General features: G+C 41.5%; 1 long non-coding RNA gene across 1 annotated transcript; it reads left to right on the plus strand.

Moving 5' to 3' along the window:
• The first annotated feature begins 8163 nt into the window (after positions 1–8163).
• Positions 8164–12268, plus strand: LOC141377701 (uncharacterized). The gene is made up of 3 exons (XR_012390262.1): positions 8164–9762; positions 9878–9949; positions 11422–12268. It is a non-coding gene; the product is annotated as an uncharacterized lncRNA (long non-coding RNA).
• Positions 12269–13100: the final 832 nt, after the last annotated feature.

Genomic DNA, 13100 nt, shown 5'->3' on the forward strand with positions numbered 1-13100 from the left:
AATATAGCAATGCGAGTTATGGTCTTGCTCTATGCATCATGTGTTGTAAAATGTCAGCAGAAACCCATCGGTACCAAACATGGGGGGGGTTTAAAAGTACATCAACATGATTTTTCACATCCTCATATTATTCATGCTTTAAACAGGCCTAAAAGAAATAGGCATACAGGTTATAAGAGAGGTTACACAGGTAAGAAAAGTCAGAAATTAGATGCAAAGTTTACAAAACATAACACTTTAGTTTTGTGCTGGTTCAGGATTTGATAAGTTCATTTTCTTTCTGTCTGAAAAGCCTCGTGGGTGTGTGTGTATTTGGGCAGGAATGTCTTTGAAGCTCCAAAAATCTCTCCAGTCTCCCTAGATTACTTAAGCTGTCACGAAAATCCAGACTTCTTGGAGCCAGGAGTCGTAAAACCCTCCTGTCGACTAAATCCAGACCGTGATAAAATCAATAAGTATTTTTATCTGTGAACTGCATGCTACAGCAGTGTGCTTTGTGCGCCTCCACCCTCACCTTGCATGCTATGGCCACCTACCAGCGCTACCAAGCGCAGGCGCTGGCCCAGCTGCGCGAGGATGGTTCCGACCCAGGACTGGGCATGAGCCCTGCACCCTGGGAACGACGATGGCCACTTTAGTGGCCAGGAACGCCACCTCTGGCTAAATCTGGTGATGTGTGCGATGTTGACAAAATTCGCTTTCTTAACTCACCAATATCCTGGGCTGGCCTGTTCTGCGACACCATCAGTGAACTCGCCCAGGAGTTCACGCCGGTGATGGAGCAGTCAGAGGCGATGGGTTATGATCTATCGGCGGGATCGTAAGGCCACTCCATGCCACCAAGCCATCCACATCCACTGCTTTTGGCAGAGAGCGCTTGCCTGTAGTTTTATGCTCTGCCGCCCCGCCTGTGGCTCCGGCCAATCGGCTGGGCCGAGCATCTCACAAGCAGCCAGCGCCCCCCACCCCAGGGTGCCGCTAAGTTTGGTAAACTGACCGCGAAGCATCCCTGAGACGGGCCATCCGGAGAGAAGGGAATTTGCTCTTTCCCCACTGGAGGGTGGGACTCTTCATTTAATGGCGTAAAAAAAAAATTTTAAAAAAAAGCCATCAAATCTTCAAAGAGCTTTTTCCTCTTCCCTGGATGTGACAGCCTGAACACTGCCAGTTTGGGATGCTATGCTTTCCAGCTTGCAGGATCGATGCATTTCGCCAATGGCTCACTGAGCACGAGAGAACGGTCTCCTTTCTCTCCCTCTCAGCCCCTCCTCTGGAGTTTGGGTGCAAGACCAGAGCGAGTCTCTGGCCTCTCACTCTCCCGCAGGACCCCAGCGCTCCCCGGGCAAGCCCACCCACTCCACGCTGCCTTACTGCTGGCATGTCAGCGATCGTGCAGCCGGGTTCACTTGTGGGGGCTCTGCCTGCCTGGTTTGCGCGGGCCAGCCTGTCGCAATGGCTCATTTATACGATCAGACTTGGCTATGCAATACAGTTCGCGAAACAGCTTCCCAAGTTCACGGGCGTGTATTTCACCAGGCTCAGTGCTGCATCCGCCCCTGTCTTGCGAGTGGAGATTGCTGTCCTCCTGGCAAAGGATGCAATCGAGCTGGCCCCTCCAGCCGAGATGGAGAGCGGGTTTTACAGCCTGTACTTCATCTTGCCCAAAAAGAGCGATAAGTCACGGCCAGTCCTAGATCTGCGTGTTTTAAATCGCTGCCGTCACAGGCTGCGCTTCGAAATGCTTACGCAGAAGCACATCAATCGATGCGTTCGTCCTCAGGATTGGTTTGCAGCAATAGATCTGAAGGACGCTTATTTGCAACTTTTAAACTCTCCCTCCTCGCGACGGCCCCCCTGGCAGGTCCCTTTGAGAGAGCACCTACTCTCTCAGGGACAGGGCACCATCGGGCACCCTCGCCCAGATTTGTGGAACCTCCACATATGGTCCATAGACGCGAGGAAGACTTAGGTAACTTACTGATGACGGTGGTTAATACCTTCACTCAGGCTAGAACACCCTCTACGAGGCATGCCTACGCCCTGAAGTGGAGTCTACTCACTGAGTGGTGCGCTTCTCGCTGAGAAGACCCCCGATCTTGCCAGATCAGTGTTGTGCTTTCTTTCCTTCAGGACAGGCTGGAGCGAAGGCTGTCGCCCTCCACACTGAAGGTCTACGTGACCGCTATTTCCGCTCATTATGATGCGTAGATGGCGGCACCGTGGGGAGGTATAACCTCCTAAGAGGTGCGAGGTGTATGGTTTCACCCCGCCCCCTCTCATGCCCTCTTGGGACCTCGTGGCAGTGCTACGAGCCACTCGATTCAGTATCCTTGAGATTTCTGTCCTTGAAGACAGCTCTGCTGGTCGCATTGGCATTGGTTAAGAGGGTTGGGGACCTGGAGGCATTTTCGGTCAGTGACTCGTGCCTAGAATTTGGGCCAGCTACTCTCACGTTGTCCTTAGACCCCGGCCTGGCTATGTGCAGAGGAGGCAGACCCAGCCCTTTCATTATTGTGTCCTGTTTCCGCTTTGTAAACTTATGTGGACCGCACTCAGCTTTAGATCCTCTGACCAGCTCTTTGTCTGTTACGGTGGTCGACAAAAGGGATTTGCCGTATATAAACGGAGGTTGGCCCACTGGAGAGTGGATACCATCTCCCTCGCTTATCTGAGCCAGGGTGAGCCGTGTCCCCCAGGGGTTGAGAGCGCACTTCACACGGAGCATCGCATCCTCTGGGGCGTTAGCACGCGGCGCCTCTCTGACAGACATTTGCAGAGCTGCGGGCTGGGCAACAACTAATATATTTGCTAGGTTTTACAATCTGCGAATGGAGACGGTTTCCTCAAGGGTATTAGGTAACCCTTGGTGATTGAGGAAACAATTTGGTTGGGGTGTTGAAACACGCTTGCTGCGCCATTCTCCCTAACACGGATGTACGTGCACTTTTTCAGCTTTGTCAGTTCAGTTCCCCGTTCGGTGAACCCTACAGAGTTCCTCCGAGGCCACCAGCATCTGACTCAGCAGAGGAGTCAGAAGTTGGCCCGTTACGTTGTTGGCATGCAGGTCCGGGGCTGGGCCACAGGCTGTCACCAGGTCTCCCCTCCTCGGGTAGCAGGTGAACTCTGCAGCATCCTCTCTATCGGGACTGAACGCTTTCCCAACGTACTGTCGTATTAAAACCCTTTTTACTGGGTTATTTATGACTCCCGAAAAATATAGCTAAGCTTGAACAGGCAAGTAAGGTAAGTAAGGGCCAGGGGCAACATTGGAAGACTGCATCTTGCGGCGTTGTAGGTGCGCTCGCTCTACTGCGTGACGCAACCTTCGCCAGGGACGCGGTAAGGTGCTTTTGTTGTGGCGTTTTCCATAGATTTCCCCATAGTGGAAGGTTTTCCACATAGCATTGGAGTTTCCCATCCGAAGGGGAACGCCACGGTTACTAAAGTAACCCTCGTTCCTGGAGGGGGGGAACGGAAATGCTATGTACCTTTGCCACAACGATCATCCCTTAGCTGTTAAGCATGAAAGTCTCCTCAGCTCTAAAGGATGTCGACCATTGCACTAGCTGCGTCTTACATACTTGACTGATTTCATTGACGCCAGCTGTGCATGCTGATGCTGCCAATTCATTTGGCATTTCATTGGCCCGATTTTATACTCTTTCAGATGATTGGTTTCAGACGAAAACCCCATAGTGGAAGGTTTTCACACATAGCATTTCTTACTTTAGTAACTGTAGCGTTACTTGTTGCACTATGCAGACCTTATTCTACAATTTTGACCACTGATTTGGTTGTGGACGCTTATGCCGAGTTCAGACTGCATGATTTTCAAAGTAGTCATGTCACAGATGTTTTCATACTGCATGACTATCTAGGCTAGCGTTTCGTCGCTGCTTTGTTTACACTGCAGGATGGATCAGTGACAGGGACTTTCACATTGCATGACTTTACTATAGGAATAATCACCGACAAGTTGGTCCAAACTACGTCTCACAGCCAAAAACACGTAGTATATCTTTTGTTATTAACTACATAATGAGAAAGAAGCCTTTAATGGGGTAGAAAATGTACATATTTGCTCACCTGGATTTAAAGGGAATTAACTATTTCTCCTCAACGTTGATAATAAAAGAATTTCTTTCTGTATGAAATGTCAAACAGACACGGTTGCTCCTAAGTCCTGTCAAACCTCCACTAGTTTTTCCTCCATTTCGTGGGTCCAAATAAATCGAAAAAGAGCGTGTAATGGAAATTCATTTTTAGATGAACATGTGTAGTGAAAACTTGCTTACTCCTCATCTTTTTATGTGTGAAAAGTCACTTGTGTTTACAGTGTACTTTTGTTTATACAGCCTTACATTCCCGTATGTGACCACCTGAGGCCTCATGTATCAATGCTGCGTACGCACAAAAACTTTGCGTACGCCAGGTTTCACGCTCAGAATCGCTCACGTTTGGATTTACTAACAATGAACTGAACGTGGGAATGTGCGCAGGTTCATGGCAGCTTTTTGGCAGGCGTACGCACATTTTTTGTGCGTGTCTGTTTTATTTTCATTGGCGACTCCTAGAGGCAGTTGTGTTAAATTCTTCTCTACAAAGTGTCTGATCCTTGCAATGGCAGCTGTATGAGACGGGTTCATCTAGTAGGTATGTAAGATTTCCATACCATACAGTTGACCAGCTAAACATTAAAGCACAATTTGCAGCGGTTGCCTGTTTTCCCAATGTAATCTTAGCGATCTACTGCACGCACATTGCTATAAAGACACTATCTGAAGATGAATTTGCAAGCGTGAATCAGAAACATTTCCATTCAATAAATGTGCAAATAAAATATGATGCACAAACTTATTAATGATTCCTACTAGTCTTTCTCGTGATAAATAGTAGACAAAATATGATATGTAGCGGGGGAAAAAAAGAAGAAAGAGTTCATCAGACGCTGGATTCGAGCCGAGTTCATGCTTGAACGTGTCAAAACATGTTCACATGTGTCTTACGAGCGCACCACTGAGACTGTTCAGGGTGTTGCAACATTTTACAGATATAAACCAGACTATTTTTTTTAATGCACTCAGTGCGATGTTCAGACCCAACTGTGTTAACCGCATCAGCTAAACTCTCCCACTCTATTTTTTTTCTTTTGTTGTTAATTCTGAAAAACAAACTTGCAAACAACACCGCTTTTCTCCGATCTACCTCCGAAAGCAGCACCTCCAATTCACATTCTGTTCAAAGTTTCTCTTTTTGCTTGCTTTTGCCATTGCTTTTTCGTTGGGTTTTACCATTAGCATAGTCATTAGCATATTCATACGGGGGAGGAGGCAGGGAGGGGTTTTGTGCTCGTGCATGTTGCGCTCAGTTTCACGTTCATTCGGATGTACAAAAGAATATGCGTGAGACTCGGCATACGCAGTGTTTCATACATCTGAATTTTTTTCTGCGTACGCAATGTTTTAGTAAGATTTCCACGCAAGTCTTCGTACATGAGGCCCCTGGTCCTTATCTTTCAATTAGGCTTTACGATGAACATCTGTTAGGGGTAAGGGGCATTGGCTGTGTGATATATGACAGGAAAGCAGCAGGATGGTTTTCACACCTGTCGTAGTATGTGTGGTTTAGGTTGAACTAGAATTGACCTCGTAAGCAGCACAACCGAGATAAAAGGATGAGCACACTTTGCTTCATTGTCTCACTCTGCAGAAACTGTTGTTGCTGTATGACTGTGACCTTCTTTGCAAAGAATAAAAGCTTTGTAAAGACATCCCGGGTAAGACTTTGTTTCTTGACCACCGAGAGCGCCTCCTTAAAGGAAATTGCCACTACAATTGCCAAGAAAACAGCACAATTATGTGCATCTTTGTAAAAACTTGGCTGGAAGACATCAGCTCCAGTCCTATCTAGCTTCTAGTCAGTAATTTTCCCCTAAAATTTAGTCTGTCAGACTCAGTGAATCACATGAACACAATAGTCAATTATACAATACAGAAATACAAAATGCAATAAGGGCAGCTAACTGTGTTACTCAGAATACATCAGAAGTATCAGGGGTGGTTCATAAAGGAACCAAAACTGCCAATGGCCATGTTGTTGTTGTAGACCATAAAAGTTGTGGTTATGTCTTTGGTAAAATATATGTAATACTCATTAGTCCAATTGATGTCTACTTTTTTTACTGAACTGTATGAATCTGTTCTTTTGTCTGACCTTGGCCTTCACTCTCTGTACACATCTGATCCAAAGTATGTGTGTGTTAATGTTGACAGTCTGTTAGATTACTTCCAGTTTATAAAGTGGCAGGTCTTTCTGTGGTGTTCTTACATCACTCTGTGTGCTCTTTTTAACTTCAGACACAGAACTGATCTAACAGGAAATAAGGAGAGTCCTCCCTGAATTAGACATCAAGAAACTTAAGGAAGTAGTCAATCACCTATGTTTTGTGGTGAGTGTTGAGAACAAACAGAACCTTGCACACACATATGTCTGATCTTCAAGACTTCTTAAATCCAATGCAATGTCGAAAATTAATAATAGAATTTAAACAAAAAGACAATTTTTTCCCATCATATATTTTTGTATAATCCTCTACAATATAAAATAAAAAAAAATTAAAAATTTGTATATACAGAGTCTATTAAATGTAAAACTTTTCAGTTTGTTCTTCTGTAGTTTCCGAAGTGTCTAGAGGCCAAATGGATAAAGTTGACAGCCATCAACATTATGAGCACCTGCAAAATCAAGATTTGCTTAGTAGCTTTGGGATTCCTTGGGAATAGATGCCTGGAGCACTTCTTCATGCAACATCTAATAAGGAGAAGACTCCACTTGGACCAAGAAGGGAATTTGTAAGAACTGTTGTGGCAGCCATGACAGAACATTACCCAAACCTAAACATGGCTGACTGTGAGGAAATGGCAAGAAACATTGTTTCTAAACATCCCCTAACATTTGGAGACTTTACTGAAGAAAAGTAACAATTGAGAAAAGGGTATAGTTCACTTCAAAGACAGCTAAAATCCAGAGTTGAACATAATAATAGACACAATGTAGCACATACGATTTGTCAACCTAAAAAAACACTGCAGAACAATAACTGAGCAGTTGCACAGTCAAAAAGGTCAGATGTAAAGCTGACAGCTATGAATGCATTAATTGGCAACCTGGCAATTAAAATTGGCAAAACGGTTAATTCATGCCTCCCTCCAGCCATCAATGACATAGAACTTGAGTGGCCATACTTGTTTAGGAAAAGAGGCCTATGCAATCATTTTGAAATGCTTACAGGTAATGACATAAAAAGTCGCCTTAGTGAATGCCTTAATAGCAAAAGCAATAGGATTGTGAACTACTTTGCAAAAACAGACAAAAAAATTCAATTGCAAAAAAATTTTTTTGCAAAAAAATTCAAAAGCTCTTAAAAGAAACTAAAGCCACACCAGCAACCAGCAACAAGACTGGCATATCACCCATCCTGCTGGCAATGAATTACTTCAAAGAAAAAGAAAACTCTCTTATTATTTTAGTAGATGTAAGTAGATTTATTTTACTCTCTATCTCTCACACACACACACACACACACACACACACACACTTTTTTCTTTTTGATCATGTAGATCTAAGACATTCAAAACTGTTTTATCAAAAGAAAAATAATTGTCACACTGATTTTTACTAAAACTTTACTAAAAGTTTGAATTATGTAAGGGAAGCAGATTTAGTGCATGGCAATTTGTTGTTTCTTTTATGTGGTCTGTTTTACCATTTTATGAAAAAATATTTTTTAAGCATTTAGTCTGATTACAGTGTAGTGATTCACTATACTAAAGCATGCCATGTGTGATGACTAAACTTGCATGCTTTGCTGCTATTGTGCAAACACTTTTAACTTAAAAAAATTTGGCGCTACCAAAATTTGCTAACAACCTTAGTTTTTTGTGTTCTATGTTATGGGATCTTCATGTGCAACATCATCTGTGCGCACAATGTGTGCTCTCGCGAGCGAGGTCATGCCTTCAGCGCACTGGTGCAATCAGTTCTCTCCACTCGCTCGCTGCTTCTCTCTGCTCGCGTGAAACTTTTTGGATTTTTGTCAGTCCTGAGGCGGGACTTGGTTTACTTATTATCTCTAACACCATTGGCTACTTTCCCTTTTACGGAAGTTAGTCGGGATTGGACCCTTTGATGATCAATCAAGACCAAGAAAATCCGTAACGTTGGGTCATCGTTGAATAGAAGGTATGTGGGGATTATTACCATGTAAAGTTTACTTTTCTTACTGAAAAATACTGAAAGTGTTAAAATTAGCTGACTTTAATTGGATTTCTGTTTGCTTTACGAACCCAGTTAACACTAACTAATTTTTTTGGTGTAAAACATTATTTTACCTTCACCCGGGACAGTGGACCACTGTATGGCAAGGTTTGCATCTCTCAAAGCAGCCAGCATAACAGTATATGTAATTACTTCTGTTTGTCATTTTAAGTGAATCATCTTAAAGAGATAGTTCACCTAAAATAAATATCTATACACTATTTTAAGTGATTCCATACCTTTGAGTTTTTTTTTTTTTCTTCTGTTATACACAAAATACTCAAGATATTTTGAAAAATGTTAGAAACTTGCAACCATTTATGTTTATGGTATAAAAAAACAAATATGATTGATGTAAATGGTAACAGGTTTCCAACATCTTTCAAAATAACATATTTTGTGTTTAACAGATAAAAGAAATTCAAACAGGTTTAAAACAAGCACAGTATGATTAAATGATGACACATTTTTCAGTTTTGGGTGAACTTCCACTTTAATACTGGAAAACAAAAGCAGCACAGTAGCAGCCCTTAAGTACCATAATTTAAGCATAAATCTAAGGGATAACTCAGATGTTGCAATTGTCCAGAGAATGTCACTTTAGATAAGCAGAGCCCACCTGGATTTTTAAAAAAAACTTATTAAATATACGGCTGACATATCATTATGCTTTTTCTCTCAGAGCATTTCCCGGCTTGTTCAAGGGTCAAAAACCCCCTACACCAAATGCTAAAAAAAAGACACAGCAGGTCAACGCCAGTGCAGTTTTTTCTGATGAACAAAACCACGGATAAGACCCCAAAGGCCTCCGATGAGCAGATTCTTTTACAGGCAGGATTAGGACGGAGGCCAGAAGATGCTAATCACTCAGAGGTTAGATATTTCAAGTTTTTATATACTGTACAGAGAATGGGAATATCACAGAGCAACGAATTTAAGGAATTTGGGACAGGGTAGTCTGGACCTCAATGACCTTTCATATATACACTGGTTTTCTATAATCTGTAACTGCTTGCACCCCAAATAAAGAAGAAAATCATCTATTGAAAAAAGTCATTGCGACAGCTCATTCCCTGTCACTTGCGGACAAGCTAATTTATTTATTTGATCCAATCCCTCTGCATCTGTGCTTAGATTCTTCAGTAGTAGTTGTCTGCAGTGTTAAAAAAGGGTTTAAAAACTTTTTTACCTTTTTAAAGTTACAATTAATTTATCTAAAAGCTGGTATAGGTGTTTTTAAAGGGATATTTAATCCAAACATGAAAATTATTTCATTAATTAATCACACCTGTTTTATTCAAAACCTGTAAGTGCCCCGTTTGTAACACTGACATCATATAGACTATTTTTAACAATGTCTTTACAATGTTTCTGGAGCTTCATTATATTTGTACCTTTGCTCTCTATGGGAGGGTCAGAGATATCTGGATTTTGGAGATCTTGAAGGTTTGGAAATACATAGTAAAATAAAATACGCATATTTTATTACTATATAACACATTTTATTACTATATATAAGATTTCCTTTAAAGCCTTATGTTTTTGAATGTTTACCCACCAGATATCTATACTACTAGCAGAGACATATAGAAAAATAGCACATATGGAAGGAGCCTGGATGCTAAAGCTGTTGGTAAGGTTGCTAGGTTGATTTAAAAATAAAGTTTCACTATGACATAATATCAACAAATTCAGATGTCATTACACTGAATTAATACTTTGAGTGATATTTATGCTTTAGTATTTTCATGTTTACTTTTACGGAACCCCGGAAGGGACGTAGTGGAGGAGAAAAAAAATGGGTGGGTGAAAAAAAAATAATGGGTGAAAGAAAAAAAATGGGTGGGAGGAAAATATATATTTCTAAGTTTTTTGCGTTCTCTCGCAAAGTTTTGCGTTCCCTCGCAAAGATGTTTTGCGTTATCTCGCAAAGATGTTTTGCGTTCCCTCGCAAAGATGTTTTGCGTTCCCTCGCAAAGATGTTTTGCGTTATCTCGCAAAGATGTTTTGCGTTATCTCGCAAAGATGTTTTGCGTTCCCTCGCAAAGATGTTTTGCGTTATCTCGCAAAGATGTTTTGCGTTCCCTCGCAAAACTGTTTCTCCACAAACACTTCCTGTTCACTGCACTCACGTAAACCCTCCCGTTTTTGCTGAAATTCTCCCATATTTTACCATTCTATCCCACTTTCTTTACATTACTGTGCGCTGATTGTCGCCTTTCACTTTGCAACCTCTGAACCAGTGAATGCATGTTTAAGCGCTGACTGACAGACGCGCTTCGTACAATAAACTGATCCCAGATCAGCGTCTGTACGCGCCATTTAAAGGGACACTTCTGTTATCAAACAAGTGCGCAGCAAATGAATCTCATGTTTTGTTTAGTTTGATAACAGAGGTGTCTCTGTAAGAATGCACAGATCTATAATGAAAGCAGTCCATTACTTTAAAAACTTCATATTATTCAGTGTATTTGTCTGTTTAAACATAAACCCGCTCCTCTGTAAATGGCGTGTACAGACGCTGATCTGGGATCAGTTTATTGTACGAAGCGCGTCTGTCAGTCAGCGCTTATACATGCATTCACTGGTTCATAGGTAGCATACGCACAGTAATGTAAAGAAAGTGGGGTAGAATGGTAAAATACGGGAGAATTTCGGCAAAAACGGGAGGGTTTACGTGAGTGCAGTGAACAGGAAGTGTTTGTGGAGAAACAGTTTTGCGAGAGAACGCAAAACAACTTTGCGAGGGAACGCAAAACATCTTTGCGAGGGAACGCAAAACAACTTTGCGAGGGAACGCAAAACAACTTTGCGAGGGAACGCAAAACATCTTTGCGAGATAACGCAAAACATCTTTGCGAGGGAACGCAAAACATCTTTGCGAGATAACGCAAAACATCTTTGCGAGGGAACGCAAAAAACTTAGAAATATATATTTTCCTCCCACCCATTTTTTTTTCTTTCACCCATTATTTTTTTTTCACCCACCCATTTTTTTTCTCCTCCACTACGTCCCTTCCGGGGTTCCGTATACTTTAACTATTCAGTTCCTGTGTGAGTATTTTTTTTTTAAATCTGATGAGGCTTTTAATAATTTTTACTCAGGAGGGTCAGGTCAGCGAAAGTTAAATGTTGTTCCACCAGAAGCTGAAGGATACACAGGATCCTACCTCATTAAAACGTCAGGAGGAAAGTGCTGTCTATATATCATGCCAATACAGAAATCTCCCCTTTACCCTACTGATTTAAAGAGTTTGAAAAAAAAAAATGCCAAAAGCACGATGTGCCAAATGCTATACAGACATGCAAATTCTACTGCTGTGTAAGAATTGAAATATTACATATATGTTTGATGTCTTTGACAATTCAAAACATGAGCTGAAAACAGAGACTGCTGACTCCACAACCCAGCAGGTGGGAATGCATGCATCTGAGTCTGCTGAAACTCGGCTTCAACCACCCCAACTCACACATATGGTCATTTCAATGTTTGAATGTTCTAGATTAACTAAAGTGACTTTATCTATCATGTTTGATATCATTTGAAATGTCTCAGTGCAACTGGTACAATGGTCTCATTCTCTCAGAAATAGACATAATCAAAACAATAAATATATAACTTCAGGCATCTTTTGAACCACTGTGAAGGGTGTGACTTTTCCACAGGCAACACTAAATGTGAATGCCTTTTGTTATGCACACACCCCTTTCCTTGAGGGAATTCTTGGACTACTTAAGGTAAGGTTTGAGAAAGGCTCAGGGCGATTCTGCTTAACCAGATCAGACCGTAACATGGAGCTTACGCTTCACGTTATGTATAATTTGAAGTCAGGTATGCATCTTTTCATCTTGGATTTATATTTGATAATTTGATGTTCTGTATTGATCATTTATGAATTGACTGATTGAATTATTATAATACATTTACCTGATTAATAAATTGTTGTGTTTGAACATATTTTGCTCACTCTGCAATTATTAGTTCTAGTAGATTACGCTGTATCCTTGTTTCCGCACGTCTTGCGTCAGGTCAGTAGACGGACTAAAATCCAGTTGAGATGGAGCATTGGGCACACTAATTGTGTTTTAGGGATCCGACTGACTCTTGATATTGATTCAAGTGTACTTAGGTGGAAAGGGCGTTAACTTCCGTCTAGGTCAACAAGTTGTTGCACCACTAACCTAGATTGGGTACCCGACCTTTGTTTAAAGGTAATATTATTCTAAATTAAGTTCATATGGGAAACCATGGGCTTGGTAAAAACCAAAGTTACTATAGAGTCCAGTAGTCGGGTACATTTATAATAATGCCCTAACCTCTAATTAGAAATGATATTGTCTTAACTCAAGGGTGTACACCTAAGCGGGACTAACTAAAGTATTTTAGAACAAGCGCGCTGGTAGCGGCCATCTAAAGTATTAGTCAATTACCTCTGTTTAATATTCAAGACTGACCAGAGTGTGACCGAGGCGATTTCTCTGAGCGACATGAGCACCGGAATGAACGGATGTGATAGTAGTGAAGACAAAAGGTTCAAACATTTATCTAAATTATATATTGATATAATCTTCTTAATGTTTTATAATTGGAGTCAGATAAAACGAGGATAAATAAATTAATATTCTAAACCACCTCATACTAAAATTGGAGTAAGATATGAGTTAAGTTTAATATAAATCAACATTGTGCACTGGAAAGACCGAACATGCAGTGAACCTTCATCCACCATTGGATACCGTCATTGGACCAACTGCATGGACCTTACATGCTGGCTATACAGTAT

Source organism: Danio rerio, chromosome 14 (assembly GCF_049306965.1).
Source record: "Danio rerio strain Tuebingen ecotype United States chromosome 14, GRCz12tu, whole genome shotgun sequence".
Classification (NCBI taxonomy): domain Eukaryota; kingdom Metazoa; phylum Chordata; class Actinopteri; order Cypriniformes; family Danionidae; genus Danio; species Danio rerio.